Source organism: Sus scrofa, chromosome 15, assembly GCF_000003025.6.
Source record: "Sus scrofa isolate TJ Tabasco breed Duroc chromosome 15, Sscrofa11.1, whole genome shotgun sequence".
In the NCBI taxonomy this organism is placed as follows: Eukaryota; Metazoa; Chordata; class Mammalia; order Artiodactyla; family Suidae; genus Sus; species Sus scrofa.
In genome coordinates this window covers 93,306,801-93,326,912 of record NC_010457.5, presented here as the reverse complement: position 1 = coordinate 93,326,912, position 20,112 = coordinate 93,306,801, and the positions used below count along the sequence as shown (strand labels likewise).

The following is a 20,112-nucleotide window of genomic DNA, read 5'->3' as shown; positions in this document are numbered from 1 at the left end:
GAGCCACAGCCATGACAGTGCCAATCTTTAAGCTGCTGAGCCAGCAGGGAACTCCCCTCAGGTACAGTTTTTAATTTGATTCTGAAAACTACCTTGTGAGGGAAGGGAGACAACAGGCTCAAAATGTGGTCAGGATCACCCAGGTTGTGAGTTACTGAACTGGAATGCGAGTCTACGTCTCTGATTCCAAATCCAATGCCCAGTCCAGAATATCATTGCTGCATTAATTGCAGCCAAGGCTTTCAGTCTGCCTTCCCTCAGCCCAGCTTTAGACAGGGAGACTGGCAATGGATCAAAAGATGGAAAAGGAGAAAAAAGACTGAACTGGAGGGAACTGAAAGTCTTTTCTGCTAAAGGGAAAGCAAAAGAAAGAGAAACTGCATGGAACTCTGAGGTGTCACCTTTTTTTTTTTAATCCCAAAATTCTGCATGCATTTTATCCACATTGTGATTGTGATTCCATCTCAAGAAGTTTTGCTTTTACTTTGAAATTTTAATTCTTATGCTCAAAGAATTAACCATAAATGTGCAGGTTTACAAATAGGCACAAATGATCCAGTTAATCCCTTTGATTTATAACATGAAAAGAATGGGGACGAATGGTGTGGTACCCATTGAAACCTCTCCAAGATTATCACCCCCACTTGTTCCAAAAAGGGCATTGTTAGCACTTAGACACTAAACACATCAAATACTTGAAATGCTCCACAGCTGCTTTTTTTTTTCTAGAAACACATCAACCTATGTTTTAAATTTATTTCTAAACTGACCTTAAAAATCCAAACACACAGAGCTTACTTAAGACTATCTTCCCAGTCTATTCCGAAATAAGATGCCTATATCACAAGTAAAAATGTTTATTATTATAGCATATTAAGGAAAATGCACCTTTTCTTAGTGAGTTATACATATAAATGAATTTTTAGTATAAGTTCAACAGTAAGTGCAATTAACTAACAAATAATTCCCCCTATTATACAGAGTAGTAGAGTTGCTTGCATCACATATTTGTGACAAGATGTTAACTGAATTAATACTGATAATAAAATTATATTAACTGATGGGAATCATACTGAGAAGTATTATGAATAGAAGTTTAAAACAGGGTGCATATAGGATTTGCCATATAAGGGAACCTGAAGTTGGGTCAACTGGAATGACATGCTAGAGAATTTGGACTCGATTTTTAATACGAGGGAACCTTTAAAAGATCCTAGTTTTTAAAATTACCAATGATTTTGAAAATTTCCTTGTAGTCATTAGATTTTAAATTGGAAAAACATTGGGTTGGTAATTACAATAGTAAAAGGACAAATGGATGAGTTTGGATGGATGGATGGATGGTTAATGGTTAGAGAGGGAATTTTGTGCTCAGAAAGGAGTACTTGAGAGCAATGAAATATTGTGTGTGTTACACATATATATTATATGTATTATATTACATATATTATATGCCTTATTACACACACACATGCTTAAATGTTGCTCTTTAAAAGTAGCTCTTGGTAAATGTGAGATGTCTAAACATTGCAGAAAAGTCCTATAATTTTATTAATATATAAACAATAGTTTTTGAAATCCCATTTGGCAATTTATTTCTCCATTATTCAATGAGCATTTGTTGAACATCTACTATGAGCCAGGTACTTTGTTAGAAATTATGAATGAGGTAGACATTATTTTTGCCCTCATGAGGTTATCTTGAGGAACACAGATAATAAACAGGTGTACAAACAAATAAATGTAAAAGTGCAAGTTTTGATAAGTACAGTGATGGAAAATAGTCCACATGTTCAGGAAGTGAATAACAAAATAGGTTAAGATTTTTTTCTTTAGATGAATTTTTAGGGAAAGCCTCTTTAGGAAACCAACATTTGAGCTGTGACAATTCTGCCATTGTAGCATGGAAGTTGTAGGAGATAATATATTTTTAAATGATTATGTTTGTGTTTCGATAAAACTTTATTTACAAAAGTAGATGGTGGGCTAGATTTGGCCTGTCAGCTGTAAATATCGCTCCCCAAATTAGAGGGTTATCTAATTTGTGTTTCGATAAAACTTTATTTACAAAAGTAGATGGTGGGCTAGATTTGGCCTGTCAGCTGTAAATATCGCTCCCCAAATTAGAGGGTTATCTAATTTAAATATCTGTAGGCATCACTACAGTTCCCCCAAAGGGCTGACAACCTGAAAATCAGTCAGCTCTATACTAGAATATAGGATTGGTAAAAACAAATTTGGAAGCTATTGGTTAAATTTATAGTTTTCTAAAATATATTTCAATGGAGTTCCTGTCGTAGCACAGTGATTAACGAATCTGACTAGGAACCATGAGGTTGCAGGTTCAATCCCTGGCCTTGCTCAGTGGGTTAAGGATCCGGCGCTACCGTGAGCTGAGGTGTAGGTTGCAGAAGCGGCTCGGATCCCACGTTGCTGTGGCTCTGGCTTAAGCTGGTGACTACAGTTCCGATTAGACCCCTAGCCTGGCAACCTCCATATGCTGCGGGAGTGGCCCTAGAAAAGGCAAAAAGACAAAAAATAATAATAATAATAAAATAAAATAAAATATATTTCAGGAGGTAGCAAGAATCAATCATGAACCATTGACCTTTTAAGCACAATTTATAGTATCTAACCTTTTTTTTTTTTTCTTTTTATTACCACACCTGAAGCATGTGGAAGTTCCTGGGCTAGAGATCAAATCAGAGCTGCGGCTGAGGGCTATGCTGCAGCTTGAAGCAACACCAGATCCTTAATCCACTGAGTGAGGCCAGGGATTGACCTGCATCCTCATGAACCCTATGTCGGGTTCTTAACCCACTGAGGCACAACAGGAACTCTATCTAACTGTTTTGGGCCAAACAAACTCCTAGCTAACCTGGCAACCAATTACAGACATAATGAAAAATCTTAGCTAGGACCAGGCCTGGTCCAGGTTAGCACAACTGGCCAGTCCCACCAAAACTGATAACTACAGAATCCTGAACTAAACAAATGTTGTTTTAAGCCACTATGTTTTGGGATAGTTTGCTATATCACAAAAACTAGTTGACATAATAGGCTTATTATCATTATGTCAAGCAGATATTATATCTTTCTTAAATGATGGAAAAACATATGAAATAGAATGAATACCAATAACAATATTTACTGAATGCTCCCTATATATAGGGACCATGCTTGAGTTCCAAGATGCACCAGGAGTCAAGAAAATCTTGCCACCTTCTCACAAATGTTTACATTTGCTATGTTTGAATAACAGGTTATTGGAATGATCCCGTCTATAGTTAAAGATTAACATTCTGAGGTGACAAAAATCAAGAGAGATAGAAACACCAAAAAAAAATTATTTAATGTGGCTCTCACCAAGATGAGCTAAGGTGTTTAAGACATTTTAGATTTTATAGGAAATGGAAATCATTGACTTCCCTTTTTACTGATTACTTCCAAAACGAAGAGTAATATTGTGACCCACTCTTTCCTTCAGTTCTGCTTTTGTGGGACAGCTTGTCTCTGCATGTGATAGTCACTGAACCTCTTTTTATTTTTTCCTGTGTCTGTTGCCATGGGAGCCATAGGTATGTGGGACTTTAGTTTTCAAAAGAGCCTTGGCAGATCTCCAATCCTTTGAAATTTAGTTCTGCTCCCTATGCTGTAATAGTTTCCATTTTGAGTCTCAGCTTCAATATTTTGCATCTTACAACTGCTTCTGTTAGTTAAACCTACTTAAAAATCCATTGACTTATGAACAATAACACAGCTGTGTGCATAATAAGGGCTTAAAATGAATTTTACCTGTATAATCTTTTAAACTAAAAATTGAGAGAACCAAATGTCATCACCTTTGTCAACCAGCTACTAATGAATAACTATCTTATTAAAATAGGTGGTGGGATAAAATACATTGAAAGTGATCTGTTTCTCATTTCCCACTATATAGAGATTCTCCAAGACATTTTTAACCAGAACTGAGATTTGCTGCACACTTTCTAAACTTCAAAATCCCAGCTGTTTCTGAAATGAAGAAAATAAGAGAGAAAGAGAAAGCAGCTTTTCATGATCACAAGAATATGTCCAAAGCAACTAAAACTGTTCCCATGAAACTTATTAAATTAATATTAAATATTAAAAAATTCCTAAGTGTTTTTAATGGTTGCTATTTCATAACACCTATCTCCAGCAAAATAAAAACTTGAGTTTTTGAATAAAAATCAATGTATAATTCTATGCTTAAAATGGTATTAAAGTGCCAAAGGTAAAAATTATCATTCTTATGTAAACTACAGAAACAGTCAAAAATAAATTGTACAACATCAATTAGCACTTTCATTTTTATTCATTTAGAATACTGTCAACAGAAGTCATCCAGTGTATTAGGTTAACATTATTTTTTAAGTTATTCACCATATGAAGTAGTGCATTAATCTGACATCTGTATCATTCTAGTATTTCTTAAAATCCCCCAAAACACTTTAAATTTCAGACAACCAAGACTATTACTCAGAGTATTAGTCACAGGTGCATATCAGAGAGAAACAGACTGAAATCAAATCACATCAACTGTTCTGTCTGTGTGTCAGTCATCTTAAAAAAACATTCAGGAAAGTAGTCTCAGCATGAAAAATGATGAGTTTTTCATCATGGGATTCATGAGTTTAAGGACTTAAATTCTATATCCTTTCCCAAATTTTTGTATTAAAATCTTTACTATCCATGATAAAATGGTCGAGACTCATAATGGGCAAATTCAGTCTGTTACATTTTTTAATTCTGATAAAACCACCAAGTGATTACTGGAGTCTCATTGCCTAAAATCCAAATGTTTATGTCCCTCATATTGTTTCTTACTCTCAAATTTTTGACTTAAAATGTTTGGGTTTTAAACTTACATCTTGCTTTTAAAATAAAGATGATGAGTCTGAGATCCTTGACTCCGGATAGCATACAACATACTTGAGGTAGTTTTACAGTCCAATCCAATCAGAGAAAAGGAGTCCAAGCAGAGAGCAGTCTTCTTTCTGGAAGTGAACTGAGATCACCACTTGAGGCTGCCAGCACAGCTGGACTTTGGGGGGGAGTTCTAGAGAGGGAGGATCCACAGGGAAAGAACCATAAAAACTGCACAAAAATTTCCTCTGGTTCTTGGCCAACTCCTGAGCTGCAGATTCACAGAGTGAGATTCCCGGAGACCATCCTCACAGCTACCAGTAGGCTGAGGGCTGAACAGATTTCAGAGGTTGCATGATGCAGGGAAGAACTTGGAACCTGGGCATGGACAGAGTGAAGAGACTTGGCAGAAAAATTACTAGGCCTTCAGTTGAGGCAAAAAGGCCACATCCTTACTCCCAGAATCATGCCCTAAGAGCAAGTGCTATGCCCAGCAGGACAGGAGATGGCAAACCTGGAATAGCTCAACCAACAAAGCCTAAAACCTGGAATAGATCAACCAACAAAACCTAAAACCAAAGCTTGCACAGGGTCAAAATCATCACCCAGGAAGTTAAGTGCTTGCTAGAACAGAACTCAACATTTTACTATGTGTAATTTACCAAGAATGTATGTCCTACAGGTTATGTATAAAATAAATAATCTCAGAGTTCCCATTGTAGCGCAGCAGAAAGAAATCCAACTAGGAACTATTAGGTTGTGAGTTCGATCCCTGGCTTCACTCAGTGGGTTAAGGATCTGGCGTTGCCATGAACTGTAGTGTAGGTTGCAGATTCGGCTTGGATCCTGCATTGCTGTGGCTGTGGTGTAGGCCGGCTGCTGTAGCTCTGATTGGACCCCTAACCTGGGAACCTCTAAATGCCACAAGTGCATCGCTAAAGAGCAAAATAAATAAATAAATAAATAATCTCAAAACTGTGCTTGGGATTATATTTGCTGTTCTAGTTTTAAAAATTGGGGGTTAAAACTTTTTTTTCTTTTCTAAAATACTGCCTCGGTCATTCCAGTGGATCCTGTTTAAATTCAGCCTTCACCCTTCCCACTTCCCCCATAAACTGTTGATTATGTGCAGTGTTGTCTTTGTTTTTATGTATATCATGTGTTTTTTATGAAGTCTAATAAGCCTATGTTCACACTGTAACATTTCTATAATTAGATATGGCATGTGCTTAAAACAGTGCCTGGAATAAACTGTGTGCTTGATAAGCAGAAACCATTTTTATTAGTAAAATGATAATGAAGATGATAAATCACCAATTTCCTGCAGATATTGTCCAAAATATGTATATTTTATTCTTTCATTCTGGGGTGAAGAAAGGAAGGCAAAAAAGGCAAGAAAGAAGAGAAAGAAGAAAGGAAGAAAAAATTAAGGAAGCTGCTATTTAATGCAATTTGCAGATAGAAATGCATCCTCTTCTCATTTATGAGGTAAAGTTGACACTAATTGCTAAGATATTAGAGTTTCTGACCTGTGAATAAGTACAAAATGATTATTGTTTTTATTTCCACTAGACTGTAAGCTCCATGAGGGCAGAAATATGTCTTTCTTTCTTTTTACATAATAGAAAGCTCATAATAAAAAATAAAAGAGGAGTTCTCACGGTGGCTCAGTGGTAACAAACTGGACAAGTATAAATGAGGACGTGGGCTCGATCCCTGACCTCACTCAGTGGATTAAGGATCTGGTGTTGCAGTGAGCTGTGTGACCTACACAGATGAAACTCAAATCCCACATTGCTGTGGCTGCTGTGGCCTAGGCTGAAAGCTGCAGCTCTGATTCGACCCTTAGCCTGGAAACTTTCATATGCCGCAGGTGCAGCCCTAAAAAGCAAAATAATAAAAATAATAGTAATAAAATATATGATGAATAAATTATGCATTGTTGAACCCAAATTTCTTGAAGAATAAAGAAACTTACTCAAAATTACTGTTATACAACTTCATAACAAATGAAGAAATATCCCTAACAGGAAAATATTCACCTAACCACTTCATCAGGTAGAAACAATTGCTTCCTTTTTTGGTCCTCTACACATAAATGTGGCACCTGTTACATTTGGTCAAAGTTATTTGTCTCTCCTTGAGGGCAGAGGCAAGCTTATTCATCTTTGGGGTGCCAGCAACCAGTACAGGGCACAGAGTAGGGAAGGTTTCAGTGAATATCTGATGGATAGATGAGCCAGTAAGTGATTAATCCTCAAGCAGATCTTAAATCTAATCCTATCCTGATACAAACACTCAATCTAACTCAACCCTAACTGCAATCTGCACCTATTACCAACCTTCTCCTAAAGCTTATCCCACTACCAACCTTTTCTTTAGGGATAAAAGCCATTCCTTCTGAGGATGGAATTCACTCAAACACCATTTGTTGTGGGCTAACAAAGAGCCAGACTCCCTTCTGGACACTGGGACTTAGAAGGCTAGTCTAGGATCAAGTTTCCCGGAGACAAAACTCAACGGCCAGGGCTTGGGAGAGCTAGATACTCAGTGAGCAGCCTCAAGGCAGCTACCTGGAGTCGACTCGCTCTCCACATTTCCCCATGCTACTCTTCCTGTCCTCTCCCTCCCTCCACCCACTTCCATCCACTCCCAGCTCCCAAAGTAGCAACTTGTGATTCTTAGAGAAATCACCACCAGGGGTTAAAGTCACAGTGTCCCTGAGGTAGAATGAACAGGGACTGATGGAGATAAGGAAGGAGATCAAAGCAAAGATCGAGTAGTGGGGAGACACTTGAAGAAAGACCTAATCACTCCATGGTGGGAGGTGGAGGGAAAGATGGAAAGATAGAGAGAAGAAAAAAGTCATGAATGGTGGGAAGAGACAGAACAAGAAAGAGGAAAGGAGGAGTAAAAAGAAAAGAGAGGCGTTTCCATTGTGGCCCAGCGGAAATGAACCCTACCGGTAACCCTGAGATTGTGGGTTTGATCCCTGGCCTCGCTCAGTGGGCTAAGGATCCAGCATTGCTGTAAGCATATACCACAGGTGTGGTCGTAAAAAACAACAACAAAAAAAAAAAAGAAAAAAGAAAGAAAGAAAGGAAAGAAAAAAAAGAGAGAGAGAAAAGAGAGGAAGGAAAGGAGAGAACAAGTAGAGAAGAGTTGTTAAGAGGGAAGGAGGAAAAGAGAGGAAGGAGATAATGGAGAAGCTGAAAAGGAGAACACAAGCCACCATAAAATAAAATAAATATTAGATTATGATGGAGCATGATAATGTGAGAAAATAGGATGTGTGCATGTATGTGTAACTGGATCACCATGCTGTACAGTAGAAAAAAATTATATTGGGGAAATAACAAGTAAAAAAATAAAATAAATAAAAGGATAATTTAATAAATTATTTTCCATATATATTACTTCAATATTTGCTGTCTTATTAAACAGAGAACAATGAATTTTAGAAAGAGTTCTAGGATCCAAATGTTTTAAAATGATGAAAAAGTTTTGTGCTTGAAAGAATGTTTTGCTGACTTGGAAACTCCACTCACTTAGGATAACATTTCTCCCAAAGACACTAAAAAAGCAAGGAGACTCAATGCCAGGAATGATAAGATAAAGTGACAGAATGTTTTGATACCTTGCAGTTTGTATTATTTTTGAAAGTAAGGGTTTCAGTTTTACCAATTTGTATAAACAAGACAGAAAAATGTAAAGTCATTCCACTTCTTGAAAGGCTCAATTTCTACTTTTCATTCTTAAACAACCTCTGTGAGGTGGACGTCTGTGACATGGTAAACTAGCTCAAAGAAGAGTGAAAACTGACCAAGAATGTGGATGTTTCTTTCTCCTTTCTGCAGAAGGAAGGCTCTGTCTTTTCTGGTTTTCCCCCCTGAAAGCCACTCTGTTACTTTGCAGCCATTTCTCTTGGCTCCAGACAAGAAGAATATGTCATAATTCCCAAAGAGGCAGCTGTATTTAGTTACTGTGCTCTAGATATGCACACATCTCAAGTTGACACCTAATGAAATACTGAAATCATATAAAAAGTTCAAACTCTGTGTGCTTTGGAAGAGGCCAAAAGTACAATGACCACCATACATTATACAAGCAAAGTGAAGAGTTCAGAGGAAGGATTGACATCACGCATAATAAGAGAGTTTCTCAGACCCTGTGAGCTGCTGAAGTGTAACAGCTACACAACAGTGCATATTGTTAAATATTTTTCTCTAATATATCATTAAATCTTTAGGTGTCTTGCTTAAGATCCTTGCATCTCCAAAGGCGTTTTTTTGTTTGTTTGTTTGTTCGTTTGTTTGTTTTTATGGCCACAGCTGCAGCATATGGAAGTCCTCAGGCTAGGGGTCGAATCAGATCTTCAGCTGCCAGCATATGCCACAGCCACAGCAACGCCAGATCTGAGCCACGTCTGCAACCTACACCACAGCTCATGGCAACTCCAGGTCTTTAACCCACTGAGTGAGACCAAGGATCAAACCTGTGTCCTCATGGATACTAGTCAGATTTGTTTCTGCTGAGACACAGAACTCCCCAAAGGTTTTGATTTTATGTTATCTGTAATGCAAATATAGTTAAGTGAAAAAAATAGCAAAAAAGAGTAGTCACTAAATCATTTGTGAGTTAATCAACAAAAAAGGGGCAATTATTCCTCGATTATATTTTACCGTAAAGTAAGACTCAGGCAACAAAATATATATATTATCATATATTTAAAATATATTTTAATCTGTTATAATAAATAATTGGTGTTTGTATCTATATTTTCATTTTTATGCACTCATTTTTGTTCTTTTCAGTTTTAATAAAGTCTCATTTGTTTTTTGCTATTTATTTTGAATTGTTTATCTTTTGTGAATTCTATAACTGATCCTTTTGTCCATTTTCACGTTCTTTTTTAAAGCATTCACTTGTAAAATTGAAGACAAGTTGAAATTCATTTCTATTGATTTCCCACCATTCCATGTGTGGAAATTCACCATCGGGGAAAAAAAACTTTTAGCAAGGGGTACAATTATAACTATTTTGTGTTAAATAACTAGGTTTCAAAACATTTTTTGTGTTATCTTTTCCAAAGCAGATTATAAATGCAAAATTATCTTTATAGATTCCAGATGTGTTGTCAAATAAAAAGCATCTCTAGGACTATTTGATGCATTATACACTTGTTTCCATATTTATCAGGTAGAGCAAAACTTGACCTGGCATTACATAAAACATCTTTCTGAAACTGTTAAAATCATCAGTGCAGCTGCTCATTCTATGGACTCTGTTTACTAAAAAGATTCCATAGACATGATATACACTGACAATGAAGACCCACAGCATCTCTAAATACATCCACACAGACACTTTAAGATAAGTTCCTTGGGACCTACTGATGTTATGATGTGAAGTTTAATCTATATAGCTAAAGGGAAGCATATCCATTTTTCTTGTTTCAGTTTTTCAATTTGAAGCACAAATTTGCTTAACATTTTATAACTCAATTGTAGAAACCAATGTATTTCTGTTAGGACTTCTTTCTGATATGTAAAAGGGTTTGTGCCTCTTCACTTAAGTAAGAAAAGTTTTAGATCTCAGGTAAAGAAAGTAAAACTTCTGTTAAGTTTTGCAAATCATTGCCAAAATACAAAGCACAAAGGCAAGAAAGTAGTTTAAAAAATTACATCTGGGAGTTCTCATCATGGCTCAGCAGAAACAAATCTGACTAGCATCCTTGAGGACTCAGGTTCCATCCCTGTCCTGACTCATTGGGTTAAAGGGTCTGGCGTTGCCCTGAGCTGTGGTGTAGGTTGCAGACACCGCTTGGATTTGGCCTAGGCTGGCGGCTACAGCTCCTGATTCAGTCCCTAGCCTGGGACGCTCCTTATGCTATGGGCGTGGCCTCAAAGAGATTAAAAAAAAAAAAATAAGAAAGAAAAATTACATCTGATCATTTCATTAGCAGCCTGAAAAAGAGGAAGTGTACTTAATATCAAAATTTGGAAATTCAGATTTTATCTCACAGGTTTTTATATTCATAAATTATATTTCTCATTAGCAATGCATGGGAGAATATAATTTCAATAATGGTGATAGCCAGAGAGTAATGCATGTGTAGATTATGCATAGAATTGAATTTAGTTAACATTAAATTTTGTTAAGTTGTCATATGTTTTAAATCCAAAAACAACTTCTTCCATAGTCTCATTTCTAATTTCTCTACATTCAATTTTTATGTATAAATAATTCAAAGTTGATAAGATGTATCATTTTTTTCTCCCTCAATACATAATATCATGTTAAAAGTACACTTTTTAAATCAAAACCACAGTGCAATACTAGTTCATCACTAGAATGGCTAGAATTTTAAAATAGAGAATATATGGAAAGTGCAAGAATGAGGAGAAACTGGAATACTCACACATTGCTAATGGGAATGAAAAGTGGTGCAGCCCTAGTAGAAAACAGTTTGGGGGTTCTTCAATATATTAAACATAGGGAGTTCCCATTGTGGTTCAGTGGGTTAAGAAACTGACATAATGTCTGTGAGGATGCAGGTTTGATCCCAGGCCTTGCTCAGTGGTTTAAGGATCCATCATTGCCACAAACTAAGGTGTAGGTAGCAGATGTAATGTCATTCCTGTGGCTGGGGCTTAGGCCTACAGCTGCAGCTGCAATTTGACTCCTAGCCCAGGAACTTCCATATGCCACAGGTGCAGCCAGAAAAATAAATAATAATAATTAATTAAATAAGTTAAACATAGACTTATCTTAGGACTCAGCCATTTTACTCCTAGGTATATACGCAAAATAATTAAAACAGGTGTTTAAATAAACAAAAGTTGCACATGAAAGTTCATAGCAGCATTTTTTGCAATAGTAAAAAGTGAAAAGAACCCAAATATCCACCAACTGATGAAGAGCTACAAAAATGTGGTACATACATTTAATGGAATATTATTCAACCATGAAAAGAAATAGAGTACTGATCATTTTACAATAGCAAACTTGAAAACATTATGCTACATGAAAAAAGCAATACACAAAAAAGAGAAATATTGTATCATTTAATTTATACGAACTACCCCCAAATAGGCAAATATGTAGGGGATTATTTTATATGAAATACCCCCAAATAGGCAAATACATAGGGTCAGAAAGCAGGATAATAGTTGCCAGCAGCTGGAGGAGTGAGGGGATGGAGAATGACTGCTAAATGGGTATGGAGTTTCCTTTGGGGATGAAGAAAATGTTCTGGAAATACAGAGTGGCAATGATTGATAACACTCTAAGTGTATTAAATTACCTTTTTTTTTTTTTTTTTAGGGTTATGTCTGAAGCACATGGAAGTTCCAGGCTAGGGGTTGAATTAGAGCTACAGCTGTTGGCCTACATCATAGCCGCAGCAACACTGGATCCAAGCTGAATTTTCAACATATGCCACAGCTTGCAACAACGCCAGATCCTTAACCCACTGGGTGAGGCCGGGGATCCAACATGCATCCTCATGTATCCTAGCCAGGTTCTTAACCCACTGAACCACAACAGGAACTCCTTAAGTGACTCTTAATTGCACATTTTAAAATGGTTAAAATAGTAAATTTTTTATCGTGTGTGTTACACTAAAATTTTAAAAATATATCTTGACAGCCAGGGACCATATGCCTATTGTCTACTTAAGAATTTCTGTATTTGTTTACTGAATTTCATAACCATTTTCTATTGAAAAACTCAAAGTAAGACTATCTCTGCTCCCTCATGATTTATAAAATGAAAGAAATAAATTTTTAAATGGATAAGAGTTAATAATGACAAACTAACAGCAAGTAGTAATTATTCATAACATTTAGGAAACTAGGAAGGAAATTGATGAATGTTGTAGCAGAAAATGTTCTGTCCCCAATCTCTTCTCCAACTTTATGTTAGTAAATTTTGTAGATGTGAGTAGGAAAATTAATTAAGAATCTATTGTCAAGATATTTCATTACCTTTTTTTTTTTTTTTTTTTTTTTGACTACACCTGTTGCATGAAGAAGTTCCCAGGCCAGGGATCAAACTCATGCCACAGCAGCAACCTGGGCCACAGAAGTGACAATGTTGGATTTTTAACCCACTGCACCACAAGAGAATTCCAAAATATTTTATTCTTAAAAGCTAAATTTTAAATTATGCCTTAATTTTCTCAACAGATAGCAGTGACCTTTGTCTAGAAAGAGCTTCAAGAGGCTGGATTCATTCATTATCATTCATCATAAAAGTCTATATCTAACAGTAGAGACCATGAGAAAGTTTCAGCGTACAGGGAAAGATTATGATTATGTGCAGTGTCTGCTAAAATATTTAAGTACTCCTTCTGAGTATTGTAAAACAAATTTTATACATCAAAAGTGTTCAGTATCTTAGAAGTAAAACAGCTCTGTGTGTGAGTTATGGCAATAAACCCAGAGCCTGGTTTAAAAACAAGAGGTAAGTATCTATGTCAACTTTAAATGAAAATTCCTTTCCTGAGAACATTACACTTTCAAAACCACGCAAAAGGTTTTAGGGAAAGGATCATAAGGATTCTGGAATGTAAACTGTTTTGCTATTTAAAACATGCATGCTGTTTGAATTCTTCAAAGAGCAGTGTTGTACAAGTCTTCAATATGCATGTATCTGGTAAATTGTAATCACATGTATATGTCTGGAATTTTAGAGTTTATATGTGGCATACTATCATTTCCCACATTTAAAAAATTTAAATTCTAGTTATCCATGATATACTGAAATTTAAGTGTGGAGACTGTGGTGAATTTGGGAACAGAATATGGGAAGTATATATCAAAAAATCTGATCAATTAAATAAGTTAAGAACCTACTGAAGATTCAGCCCACTTCATTACAATTAAGTGTAGCAATCCTAATGCAGACAGACTAGAATAAGGCAGGGTTAGACTCATACTGATTAACACTCCTAACCCAATCATTTACCTTAGAAACACAGAGCAAACCATATGGGCAATTGGATCAGTGAACACTATAGGGAAGCTTCCTACAGCCCAAATTTCCTATCCTCTTCCATTCCAATACTGCTTTCATCATCCTTTAGCTAGGAACCTAATCTCAGTTTCTTAACTTTGCACTCCATTCAAGAACCAGTGCCTAAAACTTTTTAGGGCTTTAGAACAAAGAAATTAATGTTCTGGATCACAATGTCAAAACTAATCTATTAAAATAATGTGTCCACCTTTACTTGGTAGTCTTCTGTGAGTGGAAAACTCCAGTGTCATGTGCCAAAACAAACAAAATGAAAAAGCAACTCTTAAAAAGTCTTTATGATCGTGTTTTAGATTATTAATTGCTGTCCTTTGTTTAGACAAAAATATCTATAAAAATATTTAAATTTAGGTAAAATATAAACATTTAGATTATAATATTAATTTTTTAAATTTCACTCTTATTTGAAAAAACACTCTTTTTAACAAGCATTTGTTTACAGTTTTCTTTTCCAATGATGTCTTTTGTGTTATTTCGTGGTATTGTACATTCCCTAAAATGATTTGGGAAGTATTTTATCCTTCTCTATTTTCTGGAAAAGATTGTAGGGAATTGACATGATTTCTTCTTAAATTTTTGTTAAATTAGTCCATGAAATCATCTGGGCCTAAATCTTTCTTTTGGAAGATTTTTAGATAGCAATTCAATTTATCATATATGTAATTATTTAGATTATCTATTTATAAGTTTATCTTCAAAGAATTAGTCTCTTTCTTCCAACTAGTTGGATTTACATGAGTTATTTGTACTATTATTAACCTTTTCAATGTCTGAGAGGTCAGTAATAATATTCCTTTTTTTTTTTTTTAAATCTTTTCTATGGCCGCACTCATAGCATATGAAGGTTCACAGGCTAGGGGTCCAATCGGAGCTGTAGATATCGGCCTTCGCCAGAGCCACAGCAACGCAGGATCCAAGCTGCGTCTGTGACCTACACCACAGCTCACAGCAACGCTGGATCCTTAACCCACTGAGCAAGGCCAGGGATCGAACCTGCAACCTCATGGTTCCTAGTGGGATTTGTTAACCACTGCACCACAACAGGAACTCCATAATATTCCTTTTTTCATTTATTATTAGATAATTCCTTTTTTCTTTCTTTTTTTCTTGGTCAGTCTATTATGAAATTTATCAATGTTAGTGATTGTGAAATGTTTTTCTGCTCTTCTTTGCTCCTCGTATTTTTAGTATAAACTCAAATTTAGCTGACTAAAAAAGCCCATTTTTGTAAACTACAACTGGAAACATTCTAATGTGCTTTTTTTTTTTCAGCCCCACCCTTGGCATATGGAAGTTCCTAGGCCAGGGATCAAATCCAAGCTGCAGGTGCAATGTATACCACAGCTGCAGCAACGTCATAGCCTTAACCCACAGCTTCAGGATTGTGATTAAAACTGCTGCCACAGAGACAATGCTGTATCCTTGAACTGCTGTACCATCGGTGCAGTGGGAACATTCCAATGTGCCCATATTTCAAGCAACCAGTGATATGATATGATAAACTTACAAACAACTTTGGAACAAGACACATGAAACTAAATAACTTGTGTAAAGAAAAAGGGAAATAGTTTGACTGCTGTGGTCTCTTATCCTCTATGCATAAAGAAGTATAGAATTACTCTGGACTTCTTTTTATTAAAACAAAGTTGACAGGTTTTTTTTTTTTCCCACAGAATCCTGTGATCTTCAAAGTATGTACATATAAATCTTTTGAAGTGCTATAATTATGTTTTTACCGATATTGAGAAAAACCATAATATTCAAGAATATATGTTTACCCGCTTTCTACTATTTTCAATATTATCACTGCACTTACCTATTTCTTGAAATTTAAAAACATTTCTTGAGTCTGAAGTCTCTTCAGGTGATTCCTTACTTATCCAAAATTTTAGGTTCTGATATATATTTTTAGAGGATAACTTCTTAATAATAAAGTCAGTGTGGTTAAAATCTATCACATTTATTAAAACTAAATTAATTTTATTTGGAGAATTTTAAATTTATCTTGAAATATTTGGAAAAATTTAGCAAGTCATAAGAATAAAAGCAAAGCCTTAACTGATGAAGCAACTATTTATCTATATTTTGACATAGATAACTGTCCAAGTTTGATAAAAAAAAAACATTTATTCACTTTGTTTGGTAAATAGTTAAATTTCACAGTTAAATTGATAATTATTTTCCACTCACACTAAATAATAAAAGCAATCTTTTTTCGATTTTATTCCATATAAGATCTATGTGTTGAGGACATCAGAAAACATTTGAAAAACAGATGGATGTTTCTTCCTATGCTGCTATTCCTCAACATGAAAACATAACTTGACAACCCATGAAAATACAACTTGGTATCCACAGTCTCTGCTTTGAAAACATGTCCAACTGTTCTTTTGGTATTCATTGTCCTCCCTTCTCTCTAATTAGAAGTAATTTTCCTTTAAGAATCAGTCCAGAAGTTCCTGTCACGGCACAACAAAAAAGAATCCGAATAGGAACCATGAGGTTGCATGTTGGATCTCTGGCCTCGCTCAGTGGGTTAAGAATCTGGTGTTGCCTTGAGCTGTGGTGTAGGTCACAGACGAGGATTGGATCCTGCATTGCTGCAGCTGTGGCGTAGACCAGCAGCTGTAGCTCTGATTGGACCCCTAATCTGGGAATCTCCATATGCCACAGGTGTGGCTATAAAAAGCAAAAAAATAAATAAATAAAAGTATCAGTCCAAATTTAACCTTGAATGTGAAACATCTCTAAATCTCATCCTATTGGTTTAAGTTTCCTCTATAGTATCATAAAATTAAAAATGTGTATATGTCCAGCAACTTGAAAGAGCATGAATAACATCTTTAATCAATAATTACTAAATTAATAAATCTATTAATTTTGTTACCTTATGGAGAAAAATTATACAGAAACAAATATTATCTTCTTGATACCACATAATTTTTGCTAGTTTAAAAAAATCTCTGTGAAGATACATAACTAATGTATATGGTTAGAAAAGGAATACTACTGCTTATTGTTCTAATATCAATACATTCTTTTTCATCATAAGTTCCTATTCTTCTAAAAGCTTAATGTTGATTTTTAAAAATCCCCTGAATCTTGGTCTTGGTAAAGAGTAAAAGACTTATGAAATTAAAATATCTCTGGGAGCTGGCCTCAGAAGGGGTGTGTGGGTGAGACCCACGGAGTGCTGGGGGTGCCCCTGGGCCAGTTGGGGGTTCCACGGGGAAGAAGCCCCCAACGATTTGTGAGTAGGCTTCTTGATATAGTCCACAACAAATTTAGTAGAATCCAAGTCCCTCAATGCCCTCCAACAATCTTATCTTCCACTCTACCAGCCTCTTCCTGTTCCCAGTCATTCAGCTCATGATTTGGCACTCTGGGTAGGGTGAGAGAGAGAGGAGGCTTTTGGGCAGCATCCTGCACAGCTGGGGAAGTCCAGTCCTCATCGACAGGCACTCACTTTCTCCTGCAGGAGAAATCACTGACCTAGGAAGCTCTTTCTTGTCTGTGAGCTGTGCAGTCCTGGGGGAGGGATGATGCAGGTTAAGTTCTCCTACCATCTCCATTGTTTCCAAACTCAGATTTTTTGGTTCCAGTGGCATCCTGGAACTTCTATGCTGGAAACCTAGACTTCCATAAAGGCTCTCTCATCTGTGAGTGATTACCTAAGATAATGTTGTCTGTGGCTCTTGGACCATGGCAGAGAGGACTGGAGGCAGTTAATGGTTAGCTGCAGGTTCCACAGCTGGCACCAAAATCTATAGGCCTGATACCCAATGCACGGGTGGGCAAGACTACTCTTGGGTCCCTTGGTATATGTTACTGGATCCCACAACTCCTATAAACACACTTTTGTCCATGGATTGAGGCCAACTTTTTGTTTTTAATGGGATGGGAGCACATAAATGAGGGATGTCTTATTCAGCAATGATACAGACTTCACTAAATGTATCTGACACTTGCTCTTTGCTCTTGATTTCCCTTTGAAAAAGTACTTCATAATAAACTGGTGTTATTATGAGCTGGCTTTGACTACAGTATTTATGCAAGTCCTACAGTTTTAAATTGATAAGATCAATACCATTTCAAGATTTCCATACGTACATCTGCCATCCTACCTAAGAATTTTTTTTTAGAAGTAGGTCTCTATAATGCTCTTACCAGAGCTTATATTTCTAAAGATTTGGGCTATTGGTTAAAGTAATTCCTGGTGTGAAACTTGCCACAAATATTCCTTTGTCCTATTAAAAGAAGTTTATAAGACTAAACCTACAAAAATCCTGTATCTAAAATAACTGTGAGTAATCTGGCATAAAAATTAGTGATCTGGGAGTTCCTATCACGGTGCGGCAGAAATGAATCCGACTAGGAACCATGAGGTTGCAGGTTCTATCCCTGGCCTTGTTTAGTGGGTTGAGGATCTGGCATTGTCATGAGCTGTGGTGTAGGTCTCAGACATGGCTCAGATCCTGCGTTGTTGTGGCTATGGTGTAGGCCAGCAGCTGTAGCTCTGATTTGACCCCTAGCCTGGGAACCTCCATGCCTCGTATGTGGCCTTAAAAAGCAAAAAAAAAAAAAAAAAAAAAAAAAAAACAAACTGTGATCTGGCCTCTAACTACCAAACCACATAAGACTAATTGCCAAACCACATAAGATTGTTTTGAGCTGTTAGTTCAATGAGTGTTATCTAAATGTGATGTTTAAAGATATTCGTCACTACTGATTTATGTTTGTGTAATTGATCTCTCATGGCTTTTTTTTTTTTTTTTTTTTTTGGCTTTTTGGCTTTTTGGCTTTTTGCTATTTCTTTGGGCCGCTCCCGCGGCATATGGAGGTTCCCAGGCTAGGGGTCTAATCAGAGCTGTAGCTGCCAGCCTACCCAGAGCCACAGCAACGCGGGATCCGAGCCGCATCTGCAACCTACACCACAGCTCACGGCAACGCCGGATCGTTAACCCACTGAGCAAGGGCAGGGACCGAACCCGCAACCTCATGGTTCCTAGTCGGATTTGTTAACCACTGCGCCATGACAGGAACTCCATGGCTTTTTTTTTTTTTTTTTTTTTTTAATGTATTTCATACTCTTTATTCAAAACTGGTCTTAAATGGACCTAATCGCCAGCAGTCCTTGTGCATCTGGTTCCCCAGCGTCCCCACGGATGAATATTGAATAAGCCGATGTATTAGTTTCCTACTGCTGCTATAACAAATTATTTTAGACTTAGTGGCTTAAAACAATGTAAATATATCCTCTTCACTTCTAGTCTGGAGTATGTTTCCCTGGGCTAAAGTCAAGGTGCCTGCAGGACTGGCTTCTTCTGGAGACTCTAGGGGAGAATCTGTTTTCTTGCTTTTTTCCACTTCTAAAGGCAGCCTGTACCCCTTGGCTCCCTCCTTTGTCTTCAAACCAGCAGTGTACCATCTCACTCCCATGGTCACATTGTGGTCTGTCATGGCTTTTACATTATAGGAATGGAAGGCACACCTGGAAATTCCTGATCACCAGGACTTCCTGTATTTATCTGTGGGTCTCTCACACCAGATTTTATATATATATAAAAAACCTTGGCTCCTCTTTTCTGCAAAAAGGCCAGTAACAGAGAGTACCTCTTTCCCCTGGGTTTTTCAGTGTTCATTTGATCATCTCATGACAAACATTGGCCATTTGTCTACCTTACAACAGGCCAAAAGGCCCTCTGTCATTCTAATTAGAAGTTAGGAAGGAGTGGGAAATTACCTCAGGATCCAGTATAACCTTTATTCTATTAATAATATGGAGGATGTTCCTTTGAGGCAAGAGATATGTGTAATATACACACTTAAGGTGTTGCATTTAATTAACAATTCAGCACTATGAGTAATCATTTATTTAATGATTTATATGCCACCTAATTCCAAAATGAATGAAGGAAGCTAGTCCTTCATCAAGTGTAGCCATAGAAAAGTGATACTTTGGTTTTCTAAATCCATAACATGTCTTGGATCCTATTTAAGTGGCTCTAGAAAGTCTACAGCTACCTACATTCCAAAACTCAAGATGTTACTCCTTCCAGGGGACCCTAAATGTTCAAGTTTATATGGATGGAAGAGTTATCTTTTGACCAATACTACGTAAGTGAATACAGTCTATACCCAGATGCTAGAAATAGGCTATTTTCTGAGTGAGTCGCTGTCTCCTTATCC

General features: G+C 36.6%; 2 long non-coding RNA genes across 2 annotated transcripts in view; one reads left to right on the top strand and one right to left on the bottom strand.

Annotated features, from left to right (window-relative positions):
* LOC106506299 lies at nucleotides 2-4,317 on the top strand. Its single transcript, XR_001301509.2, has 2 exons — nucleotides 2-61; nucleotides 3,941-4,317. It is a non-coding gene; the product is annotated as an uncharacterized LOC106506299 (long non-coding RNA).
* The window catches only part of LOC106506298, a 37,143-nt gene continuing 21,465 nt past the window's right edge, over nucleotides 4,435-20,112 (bottom strand). The window contains exon 5 of the long non-coding RNA XR_001301507.2: nucleotides 4,435-5,265. This is a non-coding gene — a long non-coding RNA (uncharacterized LOC106506298). The remainder of the gene's footprint in view (nucleotides 5,266-20,112) is intronic.